The sequence below is a fragment of the Dermochelys coriacea genome, chromosome 5 (genome assembly GCF_009764565.3).
Source record: "Dermochelys coriacea isolate rDerCor1 chromosome 5, rDerCor1.pri.v4, whole genome shotgun sequence".
Taxonomy (NCBI): Eukaryota; Metazoa; Chordata; order Testudines; family Dermochelyidae; genus Dermochelys; species Dermochelys coriacea.
The window spans coordinates 47,872,834-47,888,115 of record NC_050072.1 but is presented as its reverse complement, the minus strand read 5'-3'; the positions used below and the strand labels follow the sequence as shown (position 1 = coordinate 47,888,115).

The 15,282-nt window shown below is 41.1% G+C and overlaps 1 protein-coding gene and 1 long non-coding RNA gene across 4 annotated transcripts in view; one reads left to right on the top strand and one right to left on the bottom strand.

Moving 5' to 3' along the window:
- IQGAP2 (IQ motif containing GTPase activating protein 2) overlaps positions 1 to 15,282 on the top strand; it is a 233,134-nt gene that overhangs the window by 14,292 nt on the left and 203,560 nt on the right. The gene's annotated exons all lie outside the window — the stretch shown is intronic.
- LOC122460427 lies at positions 2,068 to 6,469 on the bottom strand. Its single transcript, XR_006281726.1, has 3 exons — positions 6,319 to 6,469; positions 6,089 to 6,167; positions 2,068 to 3,050 (listed from the first exon to the last, which is right to left on the bottom strand). It is a non-coding gene; the product is annotated as an uncharacterized LOC122460427 (long non-coding RNA).

The following is a 15,282-nucleotide window of genomic DNA, read 5'->3' as shown; positions in this document are numbered from 1 at the left end:
AAGATGTAACCAAACAGACTGTTATCTGTAACATAGGGATAATGCCTTTATTTAAGTGGGATAGTGTAAATCTTAATATTTGTGAAAGCTTTAGATACCTCTGGGAAGGTGCAGTATAAATGCAAATGTTTTCAGAGCTGTGGTGATATCAGTACTGCATAAATTTTCCGAAAAGGTTTTGAAACTTTTTAAACTCTCAACAAAACTGCCAAGGCACATCAAAGATGGGAAATTCATCTCCAATAAACGAATAATGAAATCTACAAATATGAAGCCAAAATCTTGATGCTTGGCTGATTCCAAAGTTTGGAGTGGGGGCTTGTAAAGATTTTTCTAATGCTTACTAGCTATGGCCCCCAGAGGCCATGCCCACTGCAATTTAAGAAGCTAATCCTGTGGGGGAGACGCATGCTTAATTTTACAGATTTGAAATTATCGGAATTATTTATGTGAATATAGTTAAGCCTGAAGGTTGTTTTTTGGGATGGGGAAGAATCAGGACTTAAACAGTTATAGGAGCATTGTTGGCAGAGTGTGTAAGACCATTGAAGGAGTTTAAATATGAAGTGGCTGAGCTGCTAACAAAATATGCACTCACTTAAAAACAGCCACTGTTCCAGAGGACTGGAGGGTAACAAATATTTTACTTGTATTTAAAGGCTTTGGGTGATCAGTAAGCCTTGCAGCTTTCCCTGGCAAACTAGTGAAACAATTAAAAACAGAATAACAAAACACTAAAGATCATAATATGATAGGGTCTAACAAGCACAATTTCTGCAAAGGAAAATTGTCTCTCTGATTTCTTAGAGTACATCTTCTCTAGGGAAAAAGTTGTTCTTGGATTAGGTAACATGAGATGAAAATCCTAGTGCAGACAAGGCAATATCTAACCATGAATTAGGCAGAGATAGAGACTACAGGGAAGCCCTGGGTTTACCCCAGCCTGCTAAACAGTTTTAAAACTACAAACTTCCTTGTCTTTGCTAGGGTTTGATCTCATGTTAGTTACTGTGTGTTCGCTAGCATGAGTTAAGAGCATGATTTTCCTAGTGAAGGTGAGGCCTTAGAAATCTTTGAACATGTTGATAAAATAACAGGTAGAAAAATGGTTGACATGATTATTGGAGACCTTTTTGGAAGTCTAAATCAAAGTCCTGGACAAGAGGCTATCAGATAAGCTAAGTATTCATGGAGTGAGGAAATGCATGATCATGGATCAGAAACTGACTAGGAGACAGAGCAAAGAGTACGATTACGTGGTCAATTGTCATAGTGGCAAAAGGATAACCATGGGATGCTTCAAGGTTCTGTACTCGGTTCCATTGTGTTTAATGATGTAGATGTAATTAATGTAGTGGGGTAAATAATGAGGTAGCAAAATCTGCAGGCGACCCAAAGATACTTAGTTTAGCCTGGACCAAGGAAGACTGGAAGTTCAGCAGGACCTAAACAAGTTAGGAAATTTAGGCAACACAATAGCAATGAACTTCAGTGTTTTTTTCCCCCTCCTTGTTCTTATCAGTCTTTTCCAAAATCCTTCTGGTTCTGCAATGTCCTTTTTGAGATGAGGTGACCAGTATTCCAGGGGAGACTGCACCATTGATTACATAAAGGCATTGTTTGTTGTTCACAATCCCATCCCTGATATTGGGAAGCATATTGTTTGCTTTTTTCACAGTAGCTGTACATTGAGCAGAGAAGCTCACTGAGCTGTCTACTATGATGCCAGCATGGTTATCTTGAGCTGCTGCAGTTAACTTAAAACTCTGAAAGGTGTACAAGCTTAATGGACATCAGAGGGGAAAAATATCTCTTTTATATGAAGAGAGATTAAAAAGATTAGAATTGTTTACCTTGAAAAGGAGACAGCGGTTATAATATATAAAACGAATGGAGTAGAACAAGTAGATTAAAAGTTCCCAATCAAGAATATCCAGAGTTCATAATTTAAAAGAAAAAAGTTAAAGGGATATTAAACATCATGCTTTAAAGAATAAGCCAATATCTGTTAAAGATATGAATGAGACCTGATTTTGGGGGAGCTGAGGTGGTGGGGGTAGAGGAGATTGAGACTGCCTTATGTGATGGTCTTGCACCTTCCTCAGACAGAGGCCAGGACACCAGATGTTTCAGAGATTCTGGATTCTGGTCTGATGCAATATAGCAATTCCTGCGTATAGTCTGTTTGGATACTGTAGTTATAACATTATGTATCAACACTTTTTTTTAAAGTACCTTCCCGTCTTCATTTGCCTCTTTTTTTCTTTATATTGTAGAAAATGCTTTTATGTATTTTGTTTGTTTCCTTTTCAGTCTCTCCATCACCTTTTTTTTGTCAGAACTATGTTATAACCCTATTGTATTTGTCGTTGCTACTTTCCCTTTCAAAGTGTATCTAAATCCATCTCTTCCAGTGTGTAGTTCTTACTGGACTTCTAAATTTAGTCCTCTGTCTATCATGATCCACAAAAATAGTATAAAATGTGACAGATTAGGGATATATCTGCCAAATGGTAAACTCCTTTGTCTTGTGAATGACACTTTTGATTTATAACCTTCATTGTTACTTTCGTGTTGTAACCGCCATGTTGGATTAAGACATCCAATTTGTGTGGGGAAAACCAGCCTTGTCTTGACGAGGACAGTCTAGTCTAGACATTGTCCTCTCTCTGCTTGGGTGTGGAATGCCTCAGAGATTTCTAACAATGAAAGCCATCAACGTTGAATGGCTCTCCCCTACTGGAATAATGGGTAGTACCACTGATTTTTGAATACCTCTCTAAAAGCCTGACTGGGAAAAGAGGCTTAAGCCTTGAATTCACCCAGCTGAAGCATAAGGGCAAAAAAGGCCCATCTGAGCAAGGGGCCATACCACTGCCATGTCCACAATGACCAGGCTTTGGAGAAAGCAAAAAATGCTGCCTAGCCTCAGAACCCTGGCCAAGCCCAGGACTCCAAGGAGGGGTGAGATCTGGCTTGTGGGGGCTGCATTCAGGATTGTTTTTCAAGGATCTGTAGCTCTCTGATCCACATCATTAAGAAGGAAGCATCTGTGGGGTTTTTTTTTTTTTAAATTCTTTGCTAAGCCTGTGTTCTTTTCCTGTCAAGTTTTTCCCTGAAGGGTTAAACTAGAAACCAGATAACCACAGCCAGGTGGACTCTGGAATAATGTGTCTAAGCAACTGGGGGTTTGGGAAGGATGAGCCACTGGATTTGGGGTCCAAGGTGACTAGATTGCAGGGTCCCACTGCCCAAAGAGTATATCTTACTGCTTCTGCACATGGGAGTGCACAATCCCAGAGCTATAAACTGTGATCAGTTGTTGTTTAGCTCTAGGGAGGATTGGAAGCACTTGAAGTTCAGGATTTTGATCCACATAGAGCAGACTGGTCACTGCCCAGAACAGAGTTAGGCTGTACCAAAGCTTTGGAGAAGGGGAGGGACTGGTTCTACACTGGGGTAGAAATAATTATGAAGAATTGGTGAGGTAGGCCTCTCTGTCCAGGGACTTCCCAGCTGTTAAGAATATGGCAGATGCTGGAATTCCTATCCTGCTGTTGTCCCTGGACCTTGCTTATTGGTTTCATCTTTCAAATAGATGTTCCATTAAAACTTGAAGCCCCTCTTCCTTTCCCCTACCTCTCTGTGTGCTAGAAAGGAGAGAACTTCTGGCTGCTGCCTTAGAGCTATGGTTTTGCTCTTCTACCCTGCCTCAAACTTCTGGCTGCTGGGTTGAGATCTCTCTGCTACTCTACCCTACCCTTTCTGTTTTTGGGTTGTCTTCTCTTCCCCCCCCCCCCCCCAGTGAATAACTGTAGGGACTTCATCTGCTGCTGGTAGCTGTCCCAAGCAGCCACAGAGTGAAACTGACCAGATTGTTGTGGGTTTCCCTGCTGCCTACTGAGTTTTTTGAATTACAGATGTGACAATTGCCAGGATTTGGTCACTTTTAGCTCTGCTGTTGTAAGGCAGCAGCAGAGACACTGGTGTGGTCTGTCTACAGACTCTGGCAGACATCACTGCATGGGTTTACACTTCTTCAACATTGTGAAGAAAGTCTTCACAACCTTAAGGGCAAAAAAATTAAGGTGGTAGGCTTCTTTAATGTGGGCTTAGATCCTGTAGAAGGTGACAAATCTTACACTTACTCACAATGAGTAGGTTTCCTCTAGTATCTTATAAGCTGTTTGCAATGAATTAAACAGTAACATTAACTGGAAAGGGAAAACTTGCCAAGTCATGGGATTGTCAATCATAAGGCTTGCCTTTTAAAATAAAAATATAGTTCTAGCTATTTGAATATATCTTTACAATATTCCTCTTGTCTCTAGCCTTATTGGTTCTTCTCATAAGTGTACACACAACAAAATGGGGTAGAGTGGTTAGAAATTGCTAGAGGATGTTACCACTGAAAACCAGAGTAACACTTCAAACTGTCCTTGAAATAGTCTAAAGACTAAAGGACTTCACTTGGCAAGTTCTGTGACAGTTGGGCATAATACCTGTTGACTATGACATGAATAACTCGTTTGCTTGTGAAATACCCTTAAATTGCGCAGCATGCTAAAATATTTTTCTCAAAATAATGAACTGTTTTGAGTACTAGATTGCTTGAAGACCTGAAACATTTCTAATTTACAAGTAGGGTTTAGTACAGGTTTTTCTATACTGTTGTCAATGACCTCACTCTCAACTTGGAAGGCTCATAACATATTTTGTAAGGGTGAGATTGGATTTGATGTGTATGCTATCTTAGCTGTGGGCTTTTTTCATCAAAGGCCAACTGTTCTACTAAATTATTATTTGAATAGCTGACTGGGCTCTGTCCAATAGCAAATAGCCTTAATATAAGTAATCATGGTCTAATACTAAGTGGATGAAGATGAGAGGAAAGGCCAGTGATTATCAGTGTGGATTTGTTCCACAGGATGGAACCAACATGAAGATACAGAGACCCTGGATGAGATGTGAGGAATTCAGGGTTAGAGCTTCAAGAAAATATAGCTCTCTTGAGAATTACAAATTGAGAGAGGCTCATAATATGCTCTAACTAAACCAGGCTTAATCTTTTCTGATATGGCTGACTTTCTTTTTCTGTGTGTGTGTGTGTGTGTGTGTGTGTGTGTGTGTGTGTGTTTTAAATACTGTGCTTTTCTGCCTGGTAAATTCTTAAGTAACAAAACTGTTGGAGTCCCACAACTTTCTGGGTGGCCTTGAGTATAAGGTTATAGATATGTAATCGTCTACTGCACCTAATGAGGGTGTGGTGAGGATTGATTGATTGATTGATTGATTGACTGTATAGCACTTGGAAATCCTTAGATGAAAGTTGCGCTTAATTGCACCTATCATAAACATGAACTGTATTTCTCTGGAAGCTTCACTAACATTGCAATTTGGATGTTTGTTGTGCATTGAAACCAAAAGACCTGAATTAGAAATATCTGGGCTAACAAGTAAATTTAATCAGAATTTGAAAAACAAGTTTCTAAACCAAGTCAGTGGCTCAAAATGTTCCAAGTCCATTAGGGAATTGCAAGAGTATATAACCCTGAGTCAGACCCATATTGCTCTTGCCACTCTGGACACATTTTGTCATAGTTCTGTTGTCCACATGGAAACAACTGACACTTGTAATTAGCTAGGAAATATGCCTTAATCTGTATAAAACCGCCTTCCTCAAACAGGAGGCTAACAGATTTTTGGACCATTCTTAATAGTACATTTCAGCCTCTTGCGTCTGGGACACCATTTTAATATGGAGCAAAACAAACAAGTTGCTCCCTCCTGAAGCAATCATGTTGACCTGCCCACCTTTGCAACAGTGAAACTGAATGCATAGAAGAATAGAAATATATTAAGCACAATTGGGTTTTTGTTTATGGTTTTTAGGATGCTTTGGTGTAGAGCTTTAGTTTTGCCCATTTAGTTTTGCCCAGACTTGTAGGGGTCAGACACAATTGAATGCCTCTTTGAATTCACATCTCTTTTAGAAAGGCAATTCCAGTTGATATGATAGAAGTAATATTCTGAGTAGAATGCCTGGAAAGTGTCTAACTTCAGACTTAAAAGTAGATTGCTCAGTTACCTTCTGAATCCCAGCTTGATATACATATTAAGATTCCACCTGAAACATGACCATGGAGCATCAATGGTATCCTAGATGTCTGTAAGAAAATATAGGCATCATTAAGATGAACTATTGGAGAAAGTTAGAAAATCTGTACTGTTAGGGTTGATAAAGGGGAAAAAATCCAAGAGGTGGAGTTTAAAAGTTGTCAAAATCCTTATTCTAACTGTAGTAAAAAAGAGAAGAACCATTGATTCTTTTTCTGTAACTCCACTGATGTACATAGCTCTCCAATACAAATACAGACAGATTTCCTGGTCTTGGTATGTTTTTTGTTTTTTTTTTTTTTCTCTCCCCTTTGTTCTGAAGCCTCTGAGAGGGGACTGCTGATTAAAGAACTACTGGCTCTATTAAACATGTGACTGCTCCTCACTTTGACAATTTAAGGCAGATCTGGGAGTTATGATTGGACTAAAAAGCAAGCAGTTGGGATGGCTGCTTTCCCATGCCACCTGGAGAATTAGGCTAGATAAACTTATTACCGGTGATTAAGAGCTTTAAACTAGATGTGCACACTTAAGACTTGTCTACATGGTAAATTAAACTAAAATAACTATCAGTTGCAACACTGTAAGTTACATGAAATAGGGCACTGTTTATGAAACAAGTGTCTGTACTTGGGCTTGCATCAAAACAACTAAAGGTGTCATGTAGAACAAATTGAGTTGTTTTTGTCCCAGCTACTATATAGACAAACCCTTAATATAAGCTTTTAGTGTTGGGAGAATGAGCCCTGTGGTGGCATTTGATTGATGCAGAAAGAAGTACCATATAAGCATACTTACGAGGCAGGATGTAGTCATCTGCAGAAGAGAGACTGAAGCAGTAGTTGAAAATCCTCCCACCAGTTATTGTAGCTGCTCCTAAGTGCAGTAGCACAGAAAATGAGATGTGGAGCTATATACATCTTTCAGAGGAAAATGTGCTTAAAATTTGTAGCAAATAGTTTAGTTGCGTAAAACATACATTTCTTCTATTGAAACTAAGGAATTTAACTTCCTTGTGCTGCAAAAACTATTGACTCCCAACTGCCCTACACCTGAGACTTTGAATCAGCTCACTAGAAGTAGCTGTGAAAATACCTCCTTCAAATTAAGTTTAATTTTGTTAAATCTAAATGCAGGGCATGCTATGCAGTTGCCATAGCAATGTCTGAAATCTGATCTTGCTTCCTGTATTTTAGTGGTCTTGGTAATGTTGTTTCAAGCAGACAGAGCTCTTGTTTAAATATTAAATGGCTTCAATCTTTAGACATCTGTCTCAATTATTTTTGCTGACACTTCAGTCATGGTAAATAAGCCATATTTAAGTTTTTAAAAGGAAATTAGTGTCACTAGTGGTAATAAATTTGGGGTAGAAGACAGTCTGTCTAATCATTATTACACTAATCTTGAATTTCAGTTCATAAAGTAGATTGTGGAGAAGGTAGACACTAGGGATGACTTGTATATCTGTCTTGAAATATTTAAATACACAATAAAAAAAACTTGCTAATCACCTAGTTGGTGATATTAATTTAATGGAAACTATACACTAACAAATTCCTAAACAGGAGTGTGTAACTTGAGTGAAAACAGCATGCCTTGGTAAGATATGCAGGTGCAAATGACTGGTCCTACAACTGGAAACCTGTTAAATCTATGGATGCACAAGTAGGAATAAAATCTGAATCGTTCTCATATCCCTGTTGGCACTGCAGTGTGGAATAGGTAGTAAAATCTTATTTTTGTCACTCTAAATAGATAGAATTATGAATACATGAGGGCTATTTTTGCATAACCATACTCCTAAAATAAGGTCAAGAGTGTAAATTCTAAACTCCAATTGCTATCGATGGCTGTGGTTCTCTAATGTGGTTTTAACTATTTCTGATTTGGAAAAATGAAGCCACTCCTCCTCCTCCTCCTCCATATCCCTTCCCTTGTTTATATATGGGGGATAAAAAAGGGGAGGAAGAGTACTTCTCTGAATTTACAGTTCAGAGAAAGGTGCTACTTTCACTGGGAGATTGGTAGTGCCATGTCCATTTAAGCTGCAAGGCATGGGCTCTCTTGCAGCAACTTGGAGGATCCCAGCCAGTAACACAACACCCAGTAAAGATGACAGCAAATGCTGTCACCTCTCATCTTTCTAACAGCAAGTTGTCAGAGTGCAAGATTACGCACTATGAGGTTCAGTGGGAATTCCTCAGAAACCTTCACCAGTGCCTCCACTCTCCTCTCCCTAATCTGAGGAGATCAATGTTGTGCTGTTGAAAACCAAAAGCCAGAAAGCTGCCGCGGTTGATGGCATTCCTCCAACTTTCTCAAGAACCTGGGCAGATGGGGATGGGAATGGCTAGCAGCGCTTTTTACTGCTGGAATGGAACCAGAGAAGTGCCAACAAGCTGGCAACCGGCAACAACTTTTGCCCTAGTGAAGCCTAGGAAACTCCCAGAGGAGCCAGACAGCTACTACCCCATCTCTCTCCTCTCAACCACCAGTAAGGTCATGAAACGGGTGCTGCTCTGCTGATTGTCTGACATTATTGAAGACATTGCTCCCAGCAGAGCAGGCAGGATTTTGCACAAAGAGGAACTGCCGTGACCAAGTAGCTTTGCTCACCAGCCACATTGAGGCAGGATTCCAACATAAGTTGAAGACAGGGATTGCCCTTGTTGACCTGTCCTCAGTATATGACACTGTCTGGAGACCGGGCCTCCTCCTCCTCAAGATCTCACATGTCATTCACTGTTGATGAACAAGCTGTCTCTTGGTGATGGTGACCAGGGGCTGCTGCTTAAGGTACCTTAATGCCCAGATCTGTAGACCAAGAACTCTTTAATTCGGGCATCTCTGAAGGCTCCACCTTGACCGTGTACTTTTTAATCTATATACTGTGGATATACCAGTGACTGAGTCAAGGAAATTCATGTATGCAGGTGAATTGCCCTAGCTGTGCAGCACCTAAACCTGCATACCGTCAACTCCACCCTAACCTGAGATCTTAATACAATGGTAGATTATTTCCAACACTGAAAACTTAGGCCTAACCTGAAAAAACCCATGGTGACTGCTTTTATCTGAACAATAAAATGGCTAATACCAAACACTGTGCAGTTCTGCCTTGAGTGCTTCAGCCACGAGGCTAACCCAAAGTATCTCTGTATGACACTGGACCCGAGTTTGACCTTTCGACAAGACCTTGAACACCCATAATAAGGTCAAGTCTCATGTCATGCTTATCATGAAATTGGTTGGAACATCATGGGGCTCCAGTCCACGGATCTTACAACTGCAACAATTCCCTTGGTATATTCTGCAGTTGAGTACAGTGCACCAGTGTGGTCCCATGGCAGTCACACTAAACTCCTTGTTACTCTGCTCCATAACACCATGCACATAATGTCTGTTCCTGGTCTTATTGCACATCCAGACTCCAAAGAGTAGAAGAACTATCCAGACATCTTGCTTTCTCAACCATGTTGATGCAAACACGAGGATCCCATTCCACAATCTACAGAACCCACCAAAAACAAGATTAAAATCTCACAACCCTCTATATGGTACTGCATCAAGATCCTTACCTGCAACTTTGATGCTGAGGCTCAATGGAGAGCCACACGGATTATTTTGACTGCTCAAAATAAACAGCTTCTCAGTGACCCTGCTGAAGAACCATCAGATTTTGATTCATGTCAGAAAGACTGGTATAGATTGAATTGCATCAGGACATCTCATGGGAGATGTGGACAAACCCTCTTTAAATGGAAAATGAGGCAAACACCTGTATGTGACTGGCACAAACCATGGAGCACATCATATCTAAGTGTCCCTTTCATTCTTTTACCAGGGGCCTGAAGGACATTCACCAGCTCACTGCTGTGGCAATCTAGATATAAATATAGAATCTAGATATAAATTTTGTAATTGTTGCTACCTACCCAAGCCATACGAAAGAAGTAGTAGTCGTGCAAGGTGACTCTAGAGAATATTGATCACAAAAAAAGTACAGCATAGGCAGCTGCAATGCAAGGCCTATCCACATTGCTTTGTACTTAGCAGTTATTTCCAGAAGATCACTTGTGGGAATTAAGAGGGCACAGTCTCAGACTTGAGTGTGAATTTTTGCTGGTAGGTCTGTGGACACTTGGCAACTAAAACATTTGAAGTGAGGCCTCTCACCGGCATCGGGTAACAATTTCTGTCATTACTGATTGCCTATGAGGCTCTGCAACTGTCATCATGCCTTTTGCCATTCCCTTGCTGAGAAAAGCATTAAGACCCCAGGAGTTCAAATAAATGCAGATAGCATATTCCTGGCCCCATCATGCCTTTCTGCACTAGCTTATGTGCGCCAGGAAAGAGAGGGTCACCTCTTTGTGGCTGCTCTGCCTGCACTTCCCCACTGTATCCCCTATGCAAGGTTGATAGTGCCTTGTAGGGTACAAAGAGGGGAATTTGACTGAATGCATAGCAATGCCCAATAAGATGCAAGAGGATTTACTTCTATAGTATAGATTAATGGTTCTGTTCGGCACTTCATCAAAACACCTGCGCAATGCAAGTTAACCATATGAAATTGTTTCTATTTTAACTCTTTCCATTGACTTTCTCAAATGATCATTTTGAACAAAAACTCTTCCTGTTTAGTCTTGTACTGCAAGTGAACTTACTTGGTGGACTGGAACTGAACTGTTTCAGCTGTTTTATGAAGGATTTAAATTAACCTTTCCAGTTAGGATTTTAAAAAATCCACTTCTCATGTCCCAAACTCAAACAGCTAAAAATAGGAACTTCAAAGCTGCCATGATAGCAGACTTACTGAGGAAGGAGAAATGAGCCAAGTTTGAGGAGGAAATGTTTTTAAGTTGTAAAGATTTGTCACTGTATACATAGAATTTAATTTTTTTTATTCAGTTGGTTTCATTCAGTGATCTTTATTTTAAAAAAAAAAGTTTCCGTTTAAATTGCTCCAGAAAACTGGGTGGATGCTGAAGCTCCTTTTAGATATTGAGCCAGGGAAGGTAGAGTAGAGGTTTTTTAAAGTCTAATAGAGAACCAGATAAAGAGTTGTAGGGTTGGGAAGGAGACCCTCTGGAGCAGCTTTTCACCAAGTGGGGGTGGGGCAGGAGAGAAATGAACTGCAAAGCAAAAAAAACAAACTTAAGAACAGACATCACTGCTGATTGTCACTACTTACCCGCCTGGAGAAAAGACGCTGCAGTTTGCTGCCATGGGAATCTCTCTCGGTTTAGGATGTGAAGAGTAGCAGACAAATTCAAAAAGTCAGGCTGTGCTACAGGCTTTTTCATTAGCTAGGGTGTTTTAGTCCACCTTTATCGCTCCTGTCTCTTCCTGAACTAGAGACTAGGTGGTTGTGGTAATATCTTTCATTGAGCCAATCAAAGAAATTTCCTCACTCATCTTGTCTCTAATATATCCTGGGACCAACACAGCTATAGCAACACTGCAGACTTCCTGAACTAGCTTTAGTGGAGGCAGGACTCTTTGTCTGAGCTGATCAGAGACAGCATCTGGGATGGAAGAGAACTCTTTCAGTCTCTTCTTCCCCAGTTCTGTGACCATCTTCCCAACCATCTTCTTGCCAAGCTCATTCTCTTCGTTCCTCCTCCTCTTATCACTTCCTCTGGCTGCTTCTCCCAATGCTCCCCTCATCTACTTCCTGTACAAAATGTCATCTGCAGGTAGTATTTCTGGTGTACAGTCCCAGGGAATGGAGACCGAACCTTCTCCGAGGGGTGTCAAAGACCATAGAATGAACTCCCCCAGGCACTAAGAACCATCACAAACCTTGCCACTTCCTGCTCCAATTGCAAGGCATGTTTCTTTGACCTTGCCTTTTCTAACATATACACCTAGGAGAAGGTATATTAAAAACCACCAAAACAAGACTCTCCACTCTACATGCTTTCTCCTTTGGGGAGAAGATGAGGAAAAACAGTATGTGACAGATGTTAATCATGTTGGTTAATGAACTACTTGAAGGTGCTCAAATACTAGTGACCAGTGGTGATATAAAAACCTACGCAGAGTAGAATGTGATCACTACACTAGGGTTGCCAGGTGTCCAGTTTTTCCACTGGAAAGCCCATTTGAAAACGGCACCTGACAATGTCTTTCAGTGTCACCTGCAGGAGTCCCTCTCCCCTGGAGTGGCTGGTGGGAGAGTAGGTGGTCCCGCCTAGGCCTGGCTGCCAGGGTCAGAGGCTGTTTGAGTTAGAAGCGTGCCGAGGAGCAGGACCACCTACTTCTCCCACCGCCTACTCCATTCCACTCTGGGTTTGCATGAGAGCCCAGCTGCCCAGAGGGGGAGAGGGAGAGAACAGCTGTGGGAGGCAGCAGCAGCAGGCCACCCCCCACCCAGCCCTGGCTGCTGGGATCAGGGGCCAAACGTGCCGGGGACAGGTGCACTGGGAGGAGAGAGAGCTCCTCGCGCCCCCCCTCCCCCCGCCTGCATGTTTCTGGTGGGGTTGGAAGAGTACAACAGTCCCTGTGCTGGGCGGAGCGGGAGAGGTGTGAGCAAAGGGCGGGACCTTGAGGGAGGGGGGTGGGGCCTCAGGAGGGGGCAGAGCAGGGGTCTCCCTTTCCCAGAAATTAGAAAGTTGGCAACCCTACACTACACTAAAAATGTAGGATGAACAACTGCTCCATGCACAATCTTACACTAGACTTCTCCAGGCGACACAATGGGTGGGTTCTTCTGTCCAGGCCTGTAGGTGGAAGAGAGGAGCAGAAGATCAGTTATTTCTCCTCTTCCTCATCTGGCCTTTGTTCACTGCTCAGTATAGTCCCCTACTAAAAGCACCTAGATGTTTTGCTAAGGATTTCCTACAAGGACAGCATATTAGGTTGTCCCCTGTGGGGAAAAGAAGCACTTCAACAAAGATTCTGGAAGCATCCTAAAACAAATTCTGCTGTTGTGTGAGTGGTTTCAATACTTTTTAATTTTACTTGCTTTACTCTGGCTTAGCTTACAAATGGTCTCTTTACAAGGAAAAATGTAAAGGTACCTAAAGTTCATGATCATTCTCTAAATAAATGTAATGGCTAAGTCTTAAATATTTTATGGATTTAAAAAAAACCCAAAAAAGATGCTGTTTTAGCTAAAAATGTTATGCTGTGGGGGATTATTCTAGTAATATATTTGTGCTCTGTTGGTTACCTCTTAATGCTTCAGAACTCTGTTCTCTTACCAAAAACTAAATAGCAAACCTCTTTTAAAAAAAAAAAAAATGTTTCTGGTTAAAAGGAATGTTAACTGGCTTGTCTATCAAGCTGTGAGGTGGTTCATGAAAACATACTTGGAGGCCCTTCTATACTACTAAAATATGGTAAAGCACAAGGTTCAACATAGCTTGGTCCTGTCTTTGTGGACTAAGACACACGGTAAACAACCTAGCTTTAATCAAGTCAGTTTATTAGTACACAGAGAACGCCTAAGTTCTGTTGAAAGAAGAAAAGAAGTAATTGTGGCACCTTAGAGACTGACAAATTTATTGAGCATAAGCTTTCGTGATCTACAGTTCACTGGGAACCCCAAAAGCTAGCCCACATATAGGCAAAACTCCTCCATCAAAAGCAGTGGCTCAGTGAGTAAGGGAGGTAAGACACTGCAAAGGTCCTGAAGTTGGGGGGGGGGGGGGGAAGGGGAAGGACAATAGTGCTATAGGAAGAAAGGACACCACCGAGAGGCAGCAAGTGAGTAGGAAAGTTATCCAGAAGTGTAGCAGAGTGTAAACGGAGAGTTTACCCACTTCTCATTTGAGGCATATGGCATTTAGGTTAGATTAGTTTACCCACTTTTTTAATACCACTAAATCACTAGGTAGATTGATTTCAGAGTAGCAGCCGTGTTAGTCTGTATTCGCAAAAAGAAAAGGAGTACCTGTGGCACCTTAGAGACTAACAAATTTATTAGAGCATAAGCTTTCGTGAGCTACAGCTCACTTCATCGGATGCATTTGGTGGAAAAAACAGAGGAGAGATTTATACACACACACACACACAGAGAACATGAAACAATGGGTTTATCATACACACTGTAAGGAGAGCGATCACTTAAGATAAGCCATCACCAGCAGCAGGGGGGGGAAAAAAGGAGGAAAACCTTTCATGGTGACAAGCAAGGTAGGCTAATGTTAGCCTACCTTGCTTGTCACCATGAAAGGTTTTCCTCCTTTTTTCCCCCCCCCTGCTGCTGGTGATGGCTTATCTTAAGTGATCGCTCTCCTTACAGTGTGTATGATAAACCCATTGTTTCATGTTCTGTGTGTGTGTGTGTGTGTGTGTGTGTGTGTAAATCTCTCCTCTGTTTTTTCCACCAAATGCATCCGATGAAGTGAGCTGTAGCTCCCGAAAGCTTATGCTCTAATAAATTTGTTAGTCTCTAAGGTGCCACCGGTACTCCTTTTCTTTTTAGGTAGATTGAGAAGACATCACAGTGAGGAAAGAAAAGTAACGGGAATACATTTAAGTGTGTGGCTAAGCTGTACTCTTGCTCAACGTAAGCTTCCTTTTGGAGATAGTGCCACAAGTCAAATAAATCAATCGGGTTTGACAGACAAGGATATTAACTAAACTTAGGTTTCAGAGTAGCAGCCGTGTTAGTCTGTATTCGCAAAAAAAGAGTCCTTTTCTTTTAACTAAACTTAGTTCCACATTCCCATTTATGTTAATAATGAAGACCCTGAATGGAAGTGAGCTGTAGCTCATGAAAGCTTATGCTCAAATAAATTTTAGTCTCTAAGGTGCCACAAATACACTTTTTTTTTTTTTGTGAATACAGACTAACACGGCTGCTACTCTGAAACCTGTCATAAGTTCTGTTGATCTTTGAGCTAAATTTTAGTACTTGTACTGTACATGTGTCTAAATTGACATCATTGTAAACAAAGCTCCATCCAGGGTCTTCATTATTATCCTTGTTGATTTATTTGACTTGTGGCACTATCTCCAAAAGGAAGCTTATGTTGAGCAAGAGTACAGCTTAGCCACACACTTAAATGTATTCCCGTTACTTTTCTTTCCTCACTGTGATGTCTTCTCAATCTAGCTAGTGATTTAGTGGTATTTAAAAAAGTGGGTAAACTAATCTAACCTAACCTAAATGCCATATGCCTCAAATGAGAAGTGGGTAAACTCTGTTTACAC